General features: G+C 27.8%; 1 pseudogene; it reads right to left on the bottom strand.

Annotated features, from left to right (window-relative positions):
* Window positions 1-12: 12 nt before the first annotated feature.
* LOC129298777 (cytochrome P450 89A2-like) lies at window positions 13-1,490 on the bottom strand (annotated as a pseudogene).
* Window positions 1,491-21,425: the final 19,935 nt, after the last annotated feature.

A 21,425-nucleotide genomic window follows, 5' to 3' on the forward strand; every position in this document is an offset into this window, starting at 1 on the left:
ACAAATCAACACCATCATGTGAAGCTTTCCACTCAAAATTCCAAATCAAATTGGCTACAAGTATTCCAAATGAGCATTGCCAAGTATAAAAGGACACCTCCTCCTCCCTGCAAACGGCATCATTTTGATCTCTTTACTTGCTGTTATATCAAATGCTTTGCCTCCATTATTATTCAAGAACCTCTCTGGTTTGAACCTCATAGGATCTTCCCACACCTCTTCATCCCACCCCATATCTGCCACCATGAAATTCACTGTCCCATTCTTAGGCAGCAAATAACCATCCAAGACCACATCCTTCGACAGTCCGTGTGGGATCACAAAGTGTGTTGGAGGGTGACGCCTTAGTCCCTCCAAGATCACAGCTTCCAGATATGGCATTTTCCTCAGATCTTCCTCTTTTATCACTTCCTTGTCCACCATGTCGTCTCTTGCACACATGACTTGTCTTATTTCCTGCACTAGCTTGCCTTGGATTTTTGGGTACTTCACCAAGTTCGCCAAAATCCATTCCAGTGCTGTAGCTGTTGTATCAGTCCCTGCGTTCAAAACTCTGAACATAACGTTATGATTTCGCTTTCCTCAAGCTCTCGTTTCTCCTCAGGCCATTGCAAATCCAACAGGGTATCAACGTATGACACTGATACGAATTTATCATTCTTCTTCTCACAGGTATTGATCGTTTTCTCTTCCTTCAGCTTCCTTCGATCTCTGATCAGCGGAACCATTATATCACCTTGTTCCTCTCGGAGCAGGAGAAATTCCTCTCGACGCTTGCGAAATATGATGCGAGAAACTTTTGGCAAGATATTCAGCACACTGAATCTGCTAAAGTTAGAGAGTAAACGGCGCTGAACATGTTCGATATCTTTGATTTTCTTGTCATCTAGGTTTTCACCAAAGCACATGAACACTAGCAAGCGAAACATAGCGTGTTGGAGATGGTCAATGATTCTGATGGACTTGCTTGATTCTGAACAAGACTTGAGGTTACTCACGAGCACTTCCAAAAACCCTTTACGCATACCCGAAAAGGATTGGATCCGGGCCGGGTGAAGCATCTCGGAACTGAGGTTGCGGCGGAGCAGGCGCCAAGTGGGGCCGTACATGGCGGAGCTGATGTTATCTTGGTGCCTGTTGATGAGCTTGGGGGTCGTAAGAGCGTTGGGACGGTCGGAGAAGACGGTGCCGTTTTGAACCAAGGCACGGTGGGCAAGGAATCGATCGGAAATGGAGATTACAGGAAAAGAGGCAATATAAAGAGTGATGATGGGGCCATATTGAGCATGAAGGTTTCGAAGGATGGGTTCGAGTTCTGTGAATGATCGTCGCAGCCAGAAAATGGAGCCGATGATGGGAATACGGAATGGGCCGGGAGGGAGAGGAGGGGACGGTGGTGGAGAAGGACGTCGACGACGGAGGAGGGAGAGAGTGAAAGCAATGGAAATGGAGACGCAGAGAGAGACGAAGATGATACACCAGATCTCCATTTCTTCGTTTTGAGGTCAGAAGGAAGCCGGTCAGTGATTGATGCTCGCGATTAAATTTATAGTGCAAAGCTAAATGGAACTTTGACGGGAGAATGAGGACAAGAAACTTATCACAATATCAATATAATAATAATGGAAATGAATTGTTATTAAAATAAATAAAAATAAAAATAAAATTTGTTTTGCGAGAATCAATGAAAAAGACGGACCTGATTTCAGTGCTCACCACTAAAACACTAACGTTTGGCAATATTTTTTTTTCTTTTACTTTTTTTAAACCACAAATTTATTATAATAATAAATAATTATTATAAAATTATAATTTAATATTTAATAAATAAATAAATATTAAGATATTAAAATTGAACTTGAATAGTTCAAATAAAAATTTTAGTTTGAACATCGAGAACTGTACTGAAAAATAAAAAATGATCTGAATAATTTAAAATAAGGGTCGAGTCTACCAAAATGAACTAGTTTCTTACACTATAATAAATTAATGTTTGAATTCTTGTTAAGAGAAGTACTTATAGTTAATACCTTATCATGCTTTCAATGATATTATCTCTTATAGACAAACAATGTGCAAAATTAATAAAATAAAAAAATACTTTTAGTTACAATTTTAATTTTTTCAATATAGTTCTGAACTATTTAGACCAAAATTTATATATGAACTATTCAAGTCAAATTTTAAGAAGTTAAATTGTTCAAATTTAATTTTAACATCTTAATATTTTTTGTTTATTAAATATTAAAATAATAATTTTAATATTTATTTATTTATTATTATTATTATAATGAATTTGTGGTTAAAAAAAGAAAGGCGATGTTTGTGCTAAGCACTACAGTGCTCATCTTAAGATGAGCATCGAAACCAAATATTTTGCTCACTACAGTACTCAAGGTTTAAAGCAAATTGAATGACCAAACTGAATATTTTGTTCATTAAACAATCTGAGCAAATAAACAAAATGCCTCTCTATGTTAATTAAAGAAATCTTTAAAAAGGCATAAAATTGAGCCATTAGAGCTCTAATCCTTGGAGCTTCAGCCCCTTCTCCAATAGGTGATAGTGCGCCTATTGGAGCTCTAGCTGACCGATAAAAGGTTGCCAAAAGGTACCACTTAATTACATGTAATTATCAAAGATTACATATAAACTTAATAATCAAAGGGTACAAAAATTTTGGCTTAGGGTGTAAGGGTTTTGATTCTGGGTACAAAGGTTTTGGCTTGAGGTATAAGTGGTATGGCTTGGGTGCAAGATGCAAAAGTTTTGACTTAGGTGTAAGGGTTTTGGCTTGGGATGCAAGGGTCCTGGCTTGGGTGTAAGTGTTTTGGCTTGAGTACAAGTAATTTGGCTTAGGTGTAAAGGTTCTGGCTTGAGTGCAAGGGTTCTTGTTTGGGTACAACTTGTAGGGCATGTGTTATACCAATGTGAATCACATGTAATAGGTAGTCGTTTCCCTGTAATAAAGGGGCATTGACAGTGTCGTGCTCTATATATATTTTTTGACATATATAATTCATTAGATATTACATGTAATTTTTCCTCAAGTATATTCGCGAATCTTTTCATATATTGAATTATATGTAACTAGTAGTCGTTTACATGGAATTCATGGACGCTAATAGTGGCATGCTCTTTGTGTGTTTTTTTACACGTAATTCATTAGATATTACATATGAATTTTTGCATATTAATTTACATGCCCTTTATATGTTCAAATGACATGTAATTGTTTATAATTTTCATGAAATCTAGAGTTGTTATCATGAACATGCACTCTGCTTGTTAAAATTACATGCAATTGTCTATAATTGTCATGTAATTGTTTATGATTACATGGAACTATTGATTGTTATCATGAAAGAATATTGGACACTCTCACAATAAGTTTCCTCTTTTTTAAGTATTATACATTGTATAACAAGCTATATTAACATGTAAATGATGCGGATTCAACTATGTAACATGTAGGACAATTGACTTGTCCTTGAAAAACAAGTAAATGTGAAGAGGGAGAATGAATAACAAAAATTTCAATGAAACAATAGTAATTCTATGAGGTTTGGTCTGTCTTTTTATTAAGTACAATTAAAATAATAAACAAAGACCATAAAGCACCTCATATAAAAAAAAATGTACCATATAAAGTAAGAACAATATCATACCTATATTAAACTACATTCTACCCTATACAAAAAAACAAATAAAGGAGATGGCTATAACTACACTTTAAAATACAATAACAAATTCATTCAATCTTTCAAGAAAATCCTTTGGTAAGTATTTTCTGGTTGCTCACTTAAATTATAATATGCATAAGTTAAATTTGTAAGAGCTTTTTAATTTAAATTTATTTTTTCTTATTTTCAAACAAAACTTTATGCTTCGGCCCATCTAAACTATTATGCCAAAAATGAAAATTAGTAATCATCATAAATGGGTCATTCAAGCATCAATACACAACACCCACAAAATTACAAGTAGCAATTCAAAAGAACATTAAATAGGCCATTACAAATTTTACATATTTTGAACTATTTAGTAAAGCATAGTTTGCACATTTTGCACAAACCATAACCATAAGCACAAAGTATATACAAAACAATGAGATCATCTAGGTCAATTCTATAGGGAAAGAAACTCATCGAACATTTTTTAACTTGTAATCTTTAATTAATGAAGAATAGCTTAACATTCTTATTATTCATAAATTAAAAAGTTGTATGACATATAAAACTCTAACCTAACTAAAATATTTTATCTTTACTTATTAATGGTGCTTTAGTTGTGTTGGTACTCAATCAAATTAAGATAGGCTAATCCTAAATCATTTATTTTAAGAAGCAATTCAGGAGTTATGTTAAGTTAGTTTTAGGTATTTAATTACTAATGCTAAAAAGATCTAAAACTAAATTCAGGATTTTTTCTCCAAGCGAGTGAGAAATGCAATTAAGGCAACTAAAACTACTTAAAAGGATGCTCATGCTAATGTCTAATGCCCGGATTCTATTAGGCAATGCATGAATCTTCAATTATGGTTGGGGGTTTTTGTTTCAAGAAAAATGAAATGAAAGCTAAAGAAATTAATTAAGTGGAAAAAAGAATTAATTAATAAAAAATTAAGAAAAGTTTGATTCAATTCTGGTAAAGTAGACAACTTAGGACTTCATATGTAGTTAACTTTTTTAACCCAATTTAATTAGTTAAACCAAAGGAAAATGATAGGAGAGTTAAATTAATAAACTTTAATTACCTAATTAAAGTAAAAGAAATCCATAAGCACAAAGTCTAACAGTTACTATACTATATAATTGATAGTGAATCAAATGTTACAATTATGAATTAGGCCAATTAAACCCATTCAAACCAATGCCAATTAATTCAAAGATAAATCTGAAAAATATTTTTAAATTATTTAATTAAATAATTAGATAAATTATCAATTCAATTGAACAATCAAAAGATAAAAGAAACAACCCAAATTTGCAACAAACACCACAATAATAATTAAATCAACAATGAGAACCCAATCATTAATTTAATTCACAAGCAATGGTATATAAATATAAATTTCAGAAATTTATTCAACACAAAATCAATCCAATCCAAGATTCAAAGTATTTATAACTTAAAACTAGATTGTATTCTAATATTATAACTTAAAATCATTTAAAATTAAATAATCCTAAACTTTTAAATTAAAAAAATAAATGAAAAATCACTCCCCTAACTTCTTGCATGCTTGTCCCAAATTATCTTCCCAAGCTAGTTCAAGCTCTTGATGTTCTTCCTCCAAGATGAGTCATGGCTATGTGAAGAAAAGTGATGCAATGAATCTATGATGGTGAGGTGGCGTGGATAGGGGTGGAAGATATGAGGTGGCGTTGATGTGATTATTGATGGAGAAGGGGAGCACAAGTGATGAATGATGATTTAAAGAAGCGTAGGTCTCTGGAATAAAATGGAGAATGGATGAATGAAGGTTCAAAGTAACAGGATAAGTGTAATGGATTCAGAGAAAATGAAGAATTGCGGGTCGGTGGGATATTGGATAAGAGTCAATGGATATGAGAGCTTGGCCCGCCGATGGAAGAAGAGAGAAAAGGAACGGGGGTGCCGTTGTGTGAGAGGAAGCGTTAGAGGAGAATTGATCCAATGGGATAATGGCTACAAGAATTCATAAAAAATCCCCACCATTCAATTAAAAAAAAGTCAATAAGAAAATATATTAAGAAAAAAGTATAAAAGTTTTTTAATTTTTCTTAATTAAAAATACCTAATGTATCCTTTAAAAATCTTGAAAACTCTTTCCTTATATTATTTCTCCATAACCCTTGAATATTCTTTCACTACTAGAAAAATAAAATTTAATAAATCCCTTACTAAATATCATTTTTCCTTAATAAATTACATTTTAGCGAGAGATTTTATCCTTCACTAAATTTAGCAAGGGATAATTTTTAACGAGAACTACATCTCTCATTAATATTATTCAAAATTTGATAATTTTAACAAGGGAGTCCCTCGCTAAATATATCTACATCTAAAATGATAATGCCACATCACCCATCATGTTTGCATCAACTTGTGATATGTCACCAACAATATCGTACCTCGTCAACTATCATGTCATCTATCATGTCGTATCTTATCACCCGTCACATGTGCGACAACTCATGACATGTCATTAATTGTCCACCTTGTTCCATGTCACTTGCTTAGTATTATGTCATATATTCATTATGTTTATGCCAAAGTCAAAACTTGAACCCTTAACCTCATACACTTCAAGCCTTATACTCTCGTTCTTTGTCAATTAAACTGAAAGGCACCTGCAATGATTATATGAAAAATTAAATATATATATATATATATATATATTATTTAACTATATAAATATATCAAATAATATATTATAAAAATTCACACACATATATACATATTAAATTTTATTTTCAATTATTAATATGTTAAAAATATTTATATTTTATTTAAATTGTTTTTTATATTATATTTTTAATAAAATATTATTTTATTAATGAAAATCAACTTAAAATAAAGAAAATATTAAATATCAAAATAATTTTATTATGAATATTTTAGTTAATTTTAAAATTTAATTTTTATCTTTAAATAAAAATAATTAAATATATAATCAAAAATTATTACCAAAAGTTAAATTTTTTTGTAGTAAGTAGCTAGGGATAGAATCCCTCATTAATTATCTTATTTTAGAGAGGGATTGATAGTTTTTACCTTTTTTCTCATTAATTGTCTTATTTTAGAGAGGGATTAACAGTCTCTTACTATTTCCCTTATTAATTGTCTTATTTTAGAGAGGGATTAATAGTCCCTCACTATTTTTTTTGTTAATTTTAGGTCAAGCTATGAAATCAACATCCCTCACTAATTTTTTCACTAATTTAATATTTTAGAGAGAAATAAACTATCCTTCACTGATTTACATTTTTCTAGTAGTGTTTTAATTGTCAAGATTCAAACTTCACCATTGAGTTTCATTAATTTTCTCTCCATGGCCTAAAAAATTAAATGCACACATTAGTGTGTGCTATGACCAAAATAAATCTCATGTCTCAAAAAATATTTCAAAACTAATTTTTTGCAACAATTACAATTTTCCCACAAAAATAAAATATTAACAATTTAAGCCCAAAATTTGCATAATTAATGCCAAGGGAAAATTTATACACTTAACTTTATATACTTCATGTACTTGTATCTAATTGAATTAAGACATGTCGATCTTTTATAAATTATTTATTCTAGAATAAATTTTTTTATTAATTTTATTGACATATTAAGATTTACTTTTCATAATTTGATTGAATATAAGTATATTAAGTATATAAAGCTAAGTATATAAGTTTTACCCTTAATCCAAAAATGTATTATTCCTCAAAATTAGCCAATAATCCAAATAATATTTAATAAACCCAAATTAGCTCAAATTATCATTAAAATACAAAAAAAATGTGAGATAAAATATATAAAAATTGTGATTTATCAGTTATCTATGGCTAACCACCATTCAAATAACTCAGAGCAAAGCGCTTTTAACAATTAATTGAATCAATAAATTGTAGCATATCTATCACTCCCTCTTGTGAAAACAACAATTCAAATGTGTACACGTATATGGCATTCAATCATCCACGTCTTTTAATTCTTCACCCTCTTACTACATACGAATTTCCAACAGCAAAAACTTCGCAATACAAGAAAAATGGAGGTTAAATCTTAGAACAACGGAACTTGTACTTTCAAAACTTGTAGAAGTTTTCATATAAGAACATCCATAAATAAATATACAATAGATGACTTCGAAATGAACTAGGGGTGGCAGGAATCATCATTAACATTGACAGAATGATGATAAGAAAGGCACAAGTGAACATAGTGTCTTGATAGTTCAAAATTACAAGTGATGAGCTCATTACTTGTACAAGCTTGTATAAAAGCTCCTATTGCACTCACGAAGTAAAATATGACTTGGTCTTAATTGAAGTAACAAATATAACTTGAAGTTAAAGTTTGAGCTGCGTGCCAAAGGATTCAAGGCGCTAACTTTTTTGTGGTGTTGATAGCCAGGATCATTTTCACGTGAAACATATACTAGTTATGGCAATTCCTTACCTTACAACATCCAGCGTACAACACCTACTAGAGAGACCTACAATGGCAAGTTTATGAGCCATAGCAGCAAAAACCTAACTGTTTCAAGAATTACAATTCAGATCCATCAAATCATGCATCTTCATAAGCTGTAAGGCATAGGCATTGTGCACTAGATTCAAAATCCAGAAGTGGAAGAAGAAAGTGAGGATGATGAGATGCAACACAATGACTATTGGTATGGGTTGATTGGGTTTAATCATCATTTCATATACGATACAGTGGGATTTGGAACAGGATTTAAGGCAGTGGATAAGGAGGCAATGGAGGGAGGAGTTGCCAATCACCTTCAGTAAGTGGAGGTGGAGGCGACAGTAGTGAGAGGAGTTGCCATTGCCCATCATCTTCAAGCTTAGCAATTAAATAGGAAGCGTAAGGTGTGGCATCTTTATAAAAGGCGTTCTAGCGTTCTTCGATTAGGGCATGCCAAGAGAGGATTTCACACAGGCACATTTTGATCAACACTGAAAATTGTTTTATGAATATAATTATAGACTTGGTCCTTGGGCAAATTTCTCTTTCAAGCAGGTTTTTTTTTTCACCAATTCTCCCGCTTATTTTTTCTCGTTTGCAAATAAATTTCTGGAGTAGTCTTTACATGAAATTCTCCCAATTTTAATACTCTCTATTAAAAAATATAAAGCATTCTTTAAGAAGTTGAATGTTAAAAAATATAAGTCATTTTTAGTATTTTAAAGTAAAATTATTATATTTTTTTAAAGTGTCCATAATAAATAAATTAATTTTTATTTACTTAAACACCCTATTAAATACAAGTAAATATAAAAAGATGATGTTAGTTTGAAAATAATTAACTACTTTATCTGAAATAAAATTTGGCTTAAAATGTTTCATATTTTTAAAATTTAAATGTTCGCTGGAAAAGGAAAATTAGAGAGATGATGGAAAATCACATCCAACCACTTTCAGACAAATTGCAGCAAGATAAAACTAAATGAAAACTACTAAAATAGGAAAATGTCACACTTAATAAAAAAATTAATAATTAACAATGCTATATATTTAAAGGGGGAATAATAAGTGGAGATCATTGTAGCCAATTAATTATATATAAGGAACATCAATTGTTACAATCACAAAGAATAACCAATTTTTTTTTTTAAATAAATGGACAAACATTCACTCGCACATTCTGCAAAAATATTTAAATGCAAGACCTGAAAGCTTATTGACAAATCTTAAAAGTTTAGTCATAAATTTATTCAGAAAGCCTCGTTACGAATCAGCTATAAATTATTAAAGTTTTATAAATAACTTCTATTATATTTCCAATATTTATATAACTATATATTACTTATATTTTTTTTAATAGAAGGCTACAAAAAAATCCATGCAAGAGAGTGACAAACTAGGTTGCATGTTTGAGTATAAAAAGTTTTCGCACCCAAAAGGTAGAACATAAAAAATTTAACATCTAAACTAATGTTGGATATTTGGTACACTAACCAATCAATACAACTATTGACTTCTCTAAATATTAAATTTCAAGCAATCATTCAATCTCTCATGATGAGTCTTGTAATTTTTTTAAGATTTGAACAAGAGGATGATTGTTAGAAAACTTGTGTCAAAATGAGTGTAAGAGCTTCTAAGGAATCAACGTAAATGTTCACTTCAGCAAACTTGTCATTCCAACAAATGTTGAGAAATTTAAGGATATCCATGAGTTTCCAAGCGGTATTAGGATGATAATCAATGTATTTAGAGAAATATTTTATTCAATTACTTTTGTCATGTTGGATGAGGCCACCATATATTGTAACACCATAATTATTCATCAAGTCATCAATATTGAGTCTCATCCAACCTACTTTAGGGGGCACCATCTGGCTTTTGCTTTTTTACCTTGCAAATTAATTAAAAACGAGCTGTTGAGTCTTGATTGAAGGTTGACATCATTGATCATTTCTTGGGCACATATGAATGCAATATCTTTATGAGGGAGGTCATATCTTTAGAGTGAATGTTTTTGCATTGTTTTTTTCTAAATATTCTAGTAGACATGTGCAAAAAGTCTCTCTCTATCAAGGAATTCTCTTGCACTTGGATCTCTTGCATCATTCTTTGCATTTCATCCAATCTTGTAGAGGGAGAGAAAAGAAAGTGTAAAACTTAGAGTTTTCCACTAAGTTCATCCAAGCCTTTCTTGATTTCTTGCAATCCCACAAAATGTGGATAGATAAATCCAAGGAATTACAGCCAAAGCAGCATTCCCTTTGGCAAGGACTAGTTCCATCAGAGTAGATAAATTTGGTGTGGAGATGTTCCCAGGCTACTGTTTTTCAAAGGAAGGATTTAATTTTCTTTTAAGTGGATCATTTCAAATCCTAAACCAAATTTATGAGTAGTTGTTGTCTTAGTAATTTTCAATTGCTCTATAAATAAATTTAATAACAAAGCTACTACCAGTAGAAGACTTTCAATAAAGAACGTTACCCTCTCCTAAGTGATTAAGAGGCTAAACTACTGTGATAAGATTGATGATGTCGATTGGGTTGAAGATATTTGCTTAATTGTGCTATAAGTCCCATCCACATGACGTAGATTGAAAATTTAATTAAAACTCTGGCATGAGACATGGAAATTGTGTTTGGGAAGGGCATACTTAACAAGAGGTTTTGGCAAGGGACCATTTATAATCTCCCTTGTCAACTTTCCAAATGACATTGGGCATAGATATCTCATCAACTCTATAAATATACTGGTCCATGTGATGGAAGAAGAATTGGTTTTATAAGCCATTGGAAGAATAGGTTATGTTGATTACATTTATACTGCTGATATTTATAACATGTCGAGGGTGAGGAGAAGGAGATGGAGGTGACAGGAGGGGATGGGGCTGCCCTACTTATGAGACTGTTGCCCTTTATTAAAAGAAATATAAAAAGAAATTGTGGACATAGATTTCAGCTTGAGATTTACTGGCCGTTTGTTGTGCTCTTTTTACAAGTTACTTTCTAATTAGCTAATATAAAATTATCTGAAAAATAAATTATTTTTAAATTTTGCACGTAAATTGAAAAACATTTGATATGTGAAAAGAATTTTTTTAAAAAATTAAGATATTGTATTTATTTTTAGAATTAGTTAGAAGATAATTTTGAAATTGTATATCAAATGTTATAAAAGTCAAAGGAAAAGTGACTTTATAATAATAAAAATTTTTAAAATGTGACTAATAAAAAAGGCTGGAATGAGTATTTCAAAACTGAAAAGTTGCTAAATTTCAGTTTAATGAAAATTGAGATTTAAATTTAGGATAAAACATAATTGTATATTTGGCTTTTAGTATACTTTTTCTGAGTTTATTTTTTAAAATTTTGCTTTATCTAAAATATAAGGTATTGAGAAGTTATATATATTTTTTAAATGACATTATCATTTTATTAGGTAATTAATGATGATGTTTTGAATAAGTCAAATGTTATATATTTATTACACTTAATATCATCATTAGAATTGTGTGAAATTTTTTTAAAAAAAATTTAACTATTTTTTAAAAATAATTAATTAACAATAAATTAAATGAATAAATCTTAAAATACTTTTGTTTTTATTTTAATGATAGTTAGCTACGAGGCTGGTCTCTAGCTGTGCCCCTTAGCCTTAAGCCATGCAAGTAGTCAAATATAGAGTATAAGTTCAGAGATTTTTTTTTTTTTTTTGGTTAAACATCATTAACGGGATTAGGATAAAAAAAACATGATTAATGGGAGTACTAGGGTTTATTTGAAACTATTTTTATTTTATTATTTTAATAATTTTTGCTTTATAAAACATATTTTGAAAATATAAAAATAATTAAAATAAGCGTTTTTCATGTTTTTCCTTATTTTTTAGAACACTAATATTAGAATATCTAAAAAAATATTTCTGCTTTTCTATTTTTTAAAATAACATTTAATTTTTTATAAAATATTTTTTTAAAAACACATCATCAAATAATTTTTTTAAAAAATAATACAAAAAAATTTTTAAAATAAGTTAATAGATGCCTAACTTGTTAGGTTTCTCTTTAGTGTGGTCACGTTCTTTGCGTGGGTGTGTTTTTTAACTCTAACATGGAAGTTTAGGCCTAGGAGCAGAACTGGCCAGAAAAGATAGTTTCTTTTTTAGGTACATGAAAATATGAATTTTAAATAGTAAGTATATATGATATATTGATGATGATAATTTAAGTTTTTAAATAGTCATAGTAACCAATTCTGTTTAAATTTTTATAATTAAATATCATTATTAAATAAATTATAAATAATTATATAATATATAATATCTGGTAAAATAATTTAAATATGTGAATAAAATTACTCATACAAATACTCCATTTGGTCCTTGACTAAAATAAATTGCATCAACTTCATGCTCATTAAGAAATTATAATTATATCTTATTAAGTGTTGAAAAAGTATGTAACTTCTCAATTTTGTCATTTTTTTATGAAAGAACCATAATAAATTTCTCCTTGGGAATTCAAACCATAATAAATTTATAAAGGGTAAAATAAAAAATAAAATCAATTATTCTAATTTTACTAAACCATGTCTATTCTAATTTACAAGATATGTTAGAGGTGATTTTATATTTAAAAATATAAAATATTTTGATAAAAATAAGTTTTGTTAGTCATACTTGTTTTGATACTACCCTTCACTCCTCATTATATTTTCCTTCTTTTTCTCTATTTAATGTTTCACAAATAAGGTTATATTAAATATATTTTTAAAAATTTATATTTGTTTTTTTAAAAAATAAAATTATAAAATATATTTAATAAGTTTTATTAATATACATAATTTTATAAAAAAAATTTTATTAACTAGGACAAAAGAAATACCAACAAGTACTATTTTTTTTCTATCTCATATAAAAAATCGGAATTACCCAGGTTGGAACTTGAAAGGGTAGAAAGTGGAAACTGTTCAGTGATTAGTACCCGTGCTTCTGCTTGAATGGCCCACAATCCGACATACATAATAGGTTATTAATATTGATTGATTATTTTTTGTTGATTGTTAACTAACCCTAGCAACAATAATGACTTTCCCTTTAATAACCTCCTCTTACTTAGACTTCCCTTCCTTTGCAAATTCCAAATTATATTGTAATTAGAAATAATTAATTAATTCTATCTCCAATCTCAAATATAAAGCACAAATACATGCTACTATATCAATAAAAATAAAACTACTTCGTCTATCTTAATTTATAAGATATTTTTAAAAAATATTTAGCGTTCTAAAATATAAGATATTTTAACATAATAAAGTTTCATTAACTATATTTTTTTAATATTACTCTTTTTATTATATATATATATTTTTTTAATATTCTTTCTTAAATGTAAATCGCAACATCCAATTGAACGAGTTTGTTATCAACTGTTGTTTTTTTTTTCCGAAGAATTTTAGTTAAGGATTAAGTGAGAGACCTAATTTTAGGTGGGTCTAAAAATGTTATGAAATTTTAAATCAATTCAAAAATAAAAGTTAAAAGAATTTTAACAGTGAAAAGATCAAAATGTTCTTCATCTATTATGCAAGATTATTAGTTATTAATTTTCTTACCCCATTTATTAATTTATGAATATGAGTTGCAAGTTACATAAGTTGACATGTCAATAATTATATAAAACTTGATATCAATTTTTAATCATAAGCAGCAACATCAGTTGTTGAATTGTCAACTTCACATTTTAATTTTTTAATATCAGTTGTAAATTACTGATAAGTTTTGTAATTTATTAACATCAATTATAAATTACTGACAGGTCTTATAATTTATAAATAATGTTAGTAAATTAACAAGTAAAATTAGTAAATTAACAACTAATGTTACTGATTGTTTGACAAATAGATGTAATTTATAAATAATATTAGTAAATTAACAAATGCAGTAAGAAAATTAATAATCAGCGATTCTGTATAATACATGAAGGGTATTTTAATCTTATCACCATTTTGATGACTTTTCTCTTATGAATTGAACTGAAATTTTAAAATATTTTTAAACTCATCTAAAATTAAATTTATTTCATGATCATTAACTGAAATTCTTCCTCTTTTTGTCTTTGGGCCCCTTGTTATGTTGGGCAGGCTGCGAATCATTCAAGGGAACTTAACCATAAATAATCCTTTATGGTAAAGTAAACAGTTAAATAGATTAAAAAAATTTAAACATGTGATTATATAATAAATAGCAAAAAAAAAAATAAACCTAAAATTATTTGACAAATAAAAATGGATGACTTCATGAGTTCACAATATGCGAATGCTTCCGATGCCAACACCAAAATTAAAACATAATTGACATTTAGATGAATATCCAAGAACCACAGCATAACAGTATTTAAAAATTAAAAAAAAATATATTATTATATACTTAACCTTATATATTTAAAATATTTATTTTTAATTAAATTAAGATGTGTTTATTATTTATAGATTATTTATTATATAATAAAATCTTATTATTCATATTATTAATACATCAAAATCCACTTATCTTTTTTATTGAATAAAAATATATAAAAACTAAAGACATAAATACTGTCTAAATTAGAATATGGTCAACGACAGGTTGATGCCTTTTCCGGCAAAAGAATTCAGCAATACAAAACAAGGCACTGGATTTTCCTATTATTTCACTTGTCTCTCCCATCATATAACGACATCGTTATTTGTATTTATTTATTTATATATATCTCAATTGGGCCTGGCTAGACGGTTGGAAATGCTGGCCCTAAACCCTTTCAATCTGAGCTGCGGGCTAGCTTGACCAAGCTCAAAAAACTTAGGCAATTTTTACCATGTCCAGAATTGGCAGAAAGTTCTCAGGCCGTTCTATCCGACCTGAGTTTGTCGGCATTTAGGCCACCTCTTTAGCTTTGAATGGGGTATTAAATAAAAAATATTTTTAAAACTCTATATTTTTGCCTTAAAAAATTATGATTGTAAAGTGTATTTAATAAAATTTATTAATATGTGTAGTTTTGTTTAAAAAATATCTTATAAATTGAAATAGATGGAATACTTAGAATTACTTAAGCAAATTAATATTTAGCAAAACATGTTTTTTTTCCCGTCCTGGAAATTTGTGTCTTTGATTAATAGCTCACATTTCTTCATGTAAATTCTAAATTCGATTCCTGTACTATGATTAATGGGTGTCGTTTAAGAAAAAACGCATTTATTAATGACCCAAAAAGTAACTTATATATCTTGAATCACTAAAATATTTTAGCAAAATTATATTTGAGATGGAAGGTAAAAAGGGAGAAAAAAGAAAAAGAAAATTGAGTAACAGCTCCTAATCATAGATCTGACCATCCAAACAAATCTTTCATGTGGATGTTCATACATGGAAGAGCACACACGGTGGAGCTCAAAGCTAGAAGAGGAATTCAAATATGTGATCTCTACCCGTTTTGATGCACAACCAAGGAAGACTCCAAGCATTTGCTTCGAGATTGTAAGAATGCAAGATACCAATGGAATTCTATGCTGAAGGATGAAATGCGGCAGACTTTTTTCTCCAGTCTAAGGTGAGATTAGGTACAATGGAATCTCTTGCATGAGGTAGGGTTGGATCATACTAAGAAAGTTCCCTATTTATTTGGTTATATGTGTTGGGACATTTGGGTGACATTTTTGTTTTAAATTTTTTCATTTATGTCAAAATGGTTCTCACAGTTATTTTTGTGGGACAATTTCTCTCAGATTACTTTTGAGAGAAAATTGTGAATTTTCCTTAGTAACATTCGAAAGAAACATTTCTCTTGGATATTTTTGAAAGAGAAGTTTCTCTTGGATCTGAGAGAAATATTTTCATCAGATAATGTTGAGAGATTATCTATAATTTTTCTCGGACTTATCCATGAAAAAATTTTTCTCAAAAAAAATCCAAGAGAAATATTAAGCGCAATTACTTTTATTATTGTTTTTTTAAATTTCTCATTTCCATCACACATTTTCTTTTGGATATGTTCTATAGAAGACGTTCCTGCCACTACGTGGTAATCTTCTCTCAAATTTCTCTCATATTTTCTCTTGGGTTTTCTCTCTATTATGAAATCCAAGAGAAAAGCTAAGAGAAAACCTATATGAGATATCATCAGAGAGAAAGTTTGAGAGAATTTCTCTTTGCATTTTTATCCATGAAAAATTTTTAAGAAAATAACTATTTTGTTGTAGTGAAACTGAACAGCATGTCTAGTTTATTTGGAGTTACCATTGATAAAAAAACTAGTCACAATAATCCTCTTTATAAAACTTCGTCTGTGGTTTCGAATCAAGTTCAGTTTGAAAATCAAGATTTTAAAAAGCTTTTTGTGGATGGTTTTGTGGATCATAAAGGAAGAAGCAACTGTGGTGGAGTTCTAAAAGATGAAGCTAATAGGCAAATTTGTAGTTCCAATTCTAAACTTGTGACAGTTCTACCTATTGTTGCAAAACTAATTGGCATCATTCAAAGACTAACTTTACGTTGGGAGTATGGCTTACATAATATTGTTGTCTTTACTGACTGCTTGAAAGCCATTAATTTAATTATTAGAAGTTGTGACCCCGATTAGCATTTTAAAGATGTAGCTGAGGAGGCCAGATCTTTCCTCCTTAGAAACAGGCATATTACTTTTAACCCTATTTAATGTGAACATAATATTGATGCAGACTCTTTAGCAAAGCTATCTCACAATTTGGAACTTGTTTTTGTCTTTTTGATCATCATGTATTTGCTGTTTAAATTTTGGAAGATAATGAAAGAGTTTTGCTCTAGGTTTTTAGGATCTCAGTTTTATCTTATGTTTCTTTGTAGATTCCTTATACTATTTCTCATGTTTTAGCATTGGAATCCAATTGTTATTAAAAATAGAGAACACTTTTTGCCCCTTGTGAATAACGAACGGATCAAGGCATTTTTCTTGACGGATATGGATCATGTGAAGTGGAAACCGTTTAGTGGATGGGAGATGGAAAATCTTGACCATGAATTTTTATCTAATGGCTAGTAAGAATAGATGTATAAAAAGGTTCCTTATTTGCAGACACACAATCACAATTTATCTAAAATAAAAATTTATAAAAAATATAATATTTTTAATAAGTTTGTTAATAATTAATTTGGACAATAAAGATTTTATTTGGAAGGTTTAATATCAATTTTTTATTTTTATAAATTAATTATCTAGATGTACTTTGAACAATTCATATTTGATTTTGGTTCATATTTAAAATTTTTAACTTGCAATTTTTAAATTTTTTTGAAAAGTGCTAAAAATATTATCTTTATTTTTAATATTATATTTATTAAAATAAAAAATTATAAATATTATAAAAAAATTTAATATTAGTCATAAATTGTCCAAACTCTAGAATACCTTTGAATAGTCAATTTATAAAAAAATTAATATTAAACTGAACCATTCATTTAAAATCTGTATTGTTCAAATTAGTTATTAACAGATTTGTTAAAAATATTATATTTTTTATAAATTTTTATTTTAAATGAAATGTGATTGTGTGTTTGCAAATGAGGAATATTTTTACACACCTATTTTTTATTAGTTATTAGATAAAAATTCATGATTAGGATTTTTCACTTCCCATTTACTGCACAGTTCCCACTATACATGATCCGTATCCCTTCTTGACACCGTCACCGTATCATACACATTACTAATCATTCGCTGAGGGCGGGGTCTTTTTCCGCTTGAGCAAAAGGATGATTTCACATTTTTCTTAATAATTTTTATTTTTTGGTGAAAATTTTCTTAATAATTTTTAAAAATAAAATAAATTTCATTCCATGATTCCTTGATGGGGGTATTATAGGGTGTTTTTTAGAAAAAAAATTTAATCTTTAATATCAGACATTTAATGCAATATTAATTACATTTTTTAAATATTATTTCTATTTAAGCTCATTAACTATGAGAGGGAATATAATACAAATATTTATTTAAATAAAAATAAAAATAAAAATGTATTATTTTTAAACAAAGTCATTGTTAGAAATTTCTTATACTCCCACCATTAAAAATGTAAGGCATTTTTAATTGAATTTCACTTCCAACTAAATAGTTACTTGTCTTCAAATTAATCTTATTTTTTTATATTCACCCCTATTTAATAAGGTGTTTTACTTTAAAATAAATATAAAGTGATTTTTAATAGGAGCGCTTTTGTAAAAGAGGTAATGATTACACTTTAAAATATTAAGTATGTGTTTAGTTTTAGTTTGTCAAAAGTTCATTTGATAAAAATTAGTTCAGTAAAAATTAATTATTGTAATGAAATTTATATTTGAATATATTTTTTTAAAAGTTAATTTGATAAATTAAAAATTTTTTAGATTATATATACAGTGAAAAGAACATCGGTTTATATTAGTTTGTAATTTTTGTTATATAAATGTAATATATTAAAAATGTTTAAAAAGAAAAAATAATAATAAATTTTTTTAAAATATATAAATAACAATTTGATCCTCCAAAATATCATAATTCCTTTAAAGTCTCTGAGCACTTTTTTATCATTAATGAATTTATATAAATTACTAAAATTTTTTTGTTAAAAATAAATAATTTATAACTTTCTTTCTTATATTCGTAACAGTACAATAGCAAATGAAAAATTTAACATGTAAAGTTATAATTTATTATTACATTGTTGCGAATTTAAAAAGAAAAGTTACAAATATAAGAAGAAAAATTATGAATTATTTATTTTTAATAAGGATAATTTGATAATTTATATAAATTTATTAATGATAAAAAAATTCCTAAAGACTTCAAAAAAATTATGATATTTTGAGAGATTAAATTATTATTTATATATTTTAGAGAGATTTTATTGTTATTTTTCCTTTAAAAAATGTGATAAAAAATTTCAAAAGGGTGTCCTGTTAAAAATGTTTGGATGGTATACAATGAAAAATAATTTTAAATGTATAGTTGCTAAAAAAGACATATAGAATTTATTATATGTATAATTTGATTTATTAAAAAATATATAAACAGTGGCATAAATTTTAAAATTGTTAATAATATAGATAATAAAAAAATATAAAATTTTATATGTTGAATAATATATATAATAAACATGTATAAATAAATTTTAAATATCAAAATATATAAAAATTATTTTTTAATATGAAAATAACTTATTCTTTTCTCCTTGGAACACTGACAAAATGATGATGAAAATAACGTAAGAGACTAGAGTTGTATGTGAGTTTTGTGATCCGTAATAACAAGTGAAGAACAAAGGTAATATAAAAAGTTTAGAAATTTTATTTATCTCGTCACATGTTCAACTAGCTTTTCCAAATGCAAAAGTAACTCCAATGTGTCTTTACAGAATGGATTTTCAACAATATTTGAAATGCATATTAGGAATGTATTTTTATTTTTAAAATTTTATTCAAACAACATTTGGCTTTTAAAAATAGTAAAAGCATCTTTCAAAAGCTAAATGTAAGATATCAAAACAGGTTTTAAAGATATATTATATTTTTTAATTTTTAATCTCTTTAAAAATATTTTATAATTTTAAATAAAAGGATTAATAAAAACTAGAGAAAGTTTTATGTAATGATCATTTCATTACATTCTTTATAATTATTTGAACCGGACGGGCAGTAAGGGATAGGGATAGGGGCAGGGAGAATACAAGAAATGAGGGTATTTTAGGAATATTATTTTAGTTGAAGCTTCCCCGGGAGAAGCCTCCGTTTTACTCTTACTTATAAAATTTTATCCGATTGGTGGACCAGAGTACTGGTTGACGTCATGTTATCCTTTCTTTATCAATGGATTCATGAAGCTGCCCGCCTCTAGCACACTTCTAGATAGAAGTCAGCTTTCACACTGTTCATACACGTGTAGTACTACGAAGCACCCGTGTTTAATTTATTATTATTTTTTGGTGAAACCGTGTTTAAATTTAAGTTAGTTTCTTGGGTATTAAAACGTTTTGTATTTTATAAGTATTTTTTACTTGACATTTCAAAACATTGAATCTACTCCAATGTCTATTCTATATTTTTTTTCTCAATAAATCTTATACAAGCCACCGTGGTGTATTAACTATTAATTCTTTTTGGTACCAGTTTATTTTTGATCAGTCCTAGGTGTTTTTTCATTGGAAGCAAATTTCCACAAGGCATGGGCGAGTGTTAAATATAAGCTTTCTTTTAAATAAAAATTTAAATCTTAATTTATTATGTTATGAAATACTAACTCATTTTATTAAATTTAATTTTTTAATTTTTTAAATCAATTTATTCTTTATTAATTACTCATTCCCTTTTTATTTATAAAAAAAATTATCATTTTTAATTTATTTTTTATATAAATAAATTACGTATTTCAATAAATATTTATTATAATTTCTTAAATCATTCTTATAATTTCATCATTCATAATCACAGAAAATAATTAACTAAAAATATTTTAATTTAATTTTGTTTATTTTCACACATAATTAATATAATTAATTAATTTTTTAAAAAATTATGTGATATAATTTTTTTCTACAAATAAAAATAGATGAAGACAATCAAAAAAATTCTAATTTAAAGATAAATTTTCTCCATGTCTCATTACATGAAAAATTATTTAATTTAAGTTGCCCTAAATCATTTTTTTCTATTAAAAAAGAATTTAGATGACTTTGATTTTGAGAATTCATCTTGCCAATCTAATTTAAAGGGACAATGAAAGTTTAGTCCCAAAATAAAATTAATGAGGGGCAGGTCTGTGGTAAAATTTTTTAAAGAATAAATTACGTATATTGATTTAAATAATTATAAATTTAAAAGTTATAATTACAAATAAAAAAATTTAATTTAATTTTAAATTTACTAATCCTCAATTTTCAATAGGAATTCTCATTTGTGACTTTCATGATCAATATTTATAAATTTTTAAATAAAATTTTATTAAAGACCTAATGGTGATTAATTTGTTGTTTTCAAGACTTTTCAATGGCTCAAATAATTAATAATTTCGTCTACGACGATGCCATCGCGCAGCCCTGGGTTGCCCCTATTCCAGGGAAGGAGACAAAACAATAGTCATGTTCGGTCATCATCCCACTGCCCTGTGTTAGAAGCAAACTCAATCCTCTGACGCTTTCATTTCTCTCTCAAATTTTAATCCTATCACGCTCCCACCATGCCAATTTCTTTTTTCTTTTTAACCTGGACATGCC

This window comes from Prosopis cineraria, unplaced genomic scaffold, assembly GCF_029017545.1.
Source record: "Prosopis cineraria cultivar Desert tree isolate PC_DT_omini unplaced genomic scaffold, ASM2901754v1 PC910, whole genome shotgun sequence".
Taxonomy (NCBI): Eukaryota; Viridiplantae; Streptophyta; class Magnoliopsida; order Fabales; family Fabaceae; genus Prosopis; species Prosopis cineraria.